This window comes from Triticum urartu, chromosome 7 (genome assembly GCF_003073215.2).
Source record: "Triticum urartu cultivar G1812 chromosome 7, Tu2.1, whole genome shotgun sequence".
NCBI lineage: Eukaryota > Viridiplantae > Streptophyta > Magnoliopsida > Poales > Poaceae > Triticum > Triticum urartu.
In genome coordinates, this window is record NC_053028.1 from 120172381 (window position 1) to 120173771 (window position 1391).

Here is a 1391-nt window from a genome sequence, read left to right on the forward strand (position 1 = left end):
TCTCCGGCCAATAACCAATAGCGGGATATGGATACCCATGTTGGCTCCCACATGTTCCATGATGATCTCATCGTATGAACCACGATGTCGAGGATTCAATCAATCCCGTATTCAATTCCCTTTGTCCAGCGGTATTGTACTTGCCCGAGATTCGATCGTCGGTATCCCGATACCTTGTTCAACCTCGTTACCGGCAAGTCTCTTTACTCGTTCCGTAACACATCATCCCGTGATCAACTCCTTGGTCACATTGTGCATATTATGATAATGTCCTACCGAGTGGGCCCAGAGATACCTCTCCGTTTACACGGAGTGACAAATCCCAGTCTCGATTCGTGCCAACCCAACAGACACTTTTGGAGATACATGTAGTGTACCTTTATAGCCACACAGTTACGTTGTGACATTTGGCACACCCAAAGCACTCCTACGGTATCCGGGAGTTGCACAATCTCATGGTCTAAGGAAATGATACTTGACATTAGAAAAGCTTTAGCAAACGAACTACACGATCTTGTGCTAGGCTTAGGACTGGGTCTTGTCCATCACATCATTCTCCTAATGATGTGATCCCGTTATCAACGACATCCAATGTCCATGGTCAGGAAACCGTAACCATCTATTGATCAACGAGCTAGTCAACTAGAGGCTTACTAGGGACATGGTGTTGTCTATGTATCCACACATGTATCTGAGTTTCCTATCAATACAATTCTAGAATGGATAATAAACGATTATCATGAACAAGGAAATATAATAATAACCAATTTATTATTGCCTCTAGGGCATATTTCCAACACCCAATACCACCGTAGCGTTACCGAGTGTTAAGTGTGTGACCCTACGGGCTCGAGAACATGCAGACATAATCAATAGTGGGATCTGGATGCCCATAATGACTCCCACATATTCAACAAAGGTCTTTATCGGTTTGAACCACGAGGGATTCAGATAATGCCGTATGCAATTCCCTTTGTCTCGCTATATTTTACTTGCCCGAGATTTGATCATCGGTATCGCCATACCTAGTTCAATCTCGTTACTGGGAAGTTCTCTTTGCTCGCTCTGTAATACAATATCCCCGTGAAAAAACACATTAGTCACATGCTTGCCGAGAGGGCCCAGAGATATCTCTCCATCACATGGAGTGAGAAATTCCAATCTCAATCCATGCAACCCGACAAATAGTTTTGGAGATACCTAAATAACACCGGTGCCATTGCCATTGTCAAGGAACCAAGGATTCATAAGAAAACAAAGCACATCAAATGCCGCTTCAACTCCATCCATGATTACATCAAGGTGGGAGACATACAACTTTGCCAAGTACATACATATCTGAATGTGGCAGACCCATTGACTAAACCTCTTCCACGAGCAAAACATGATCA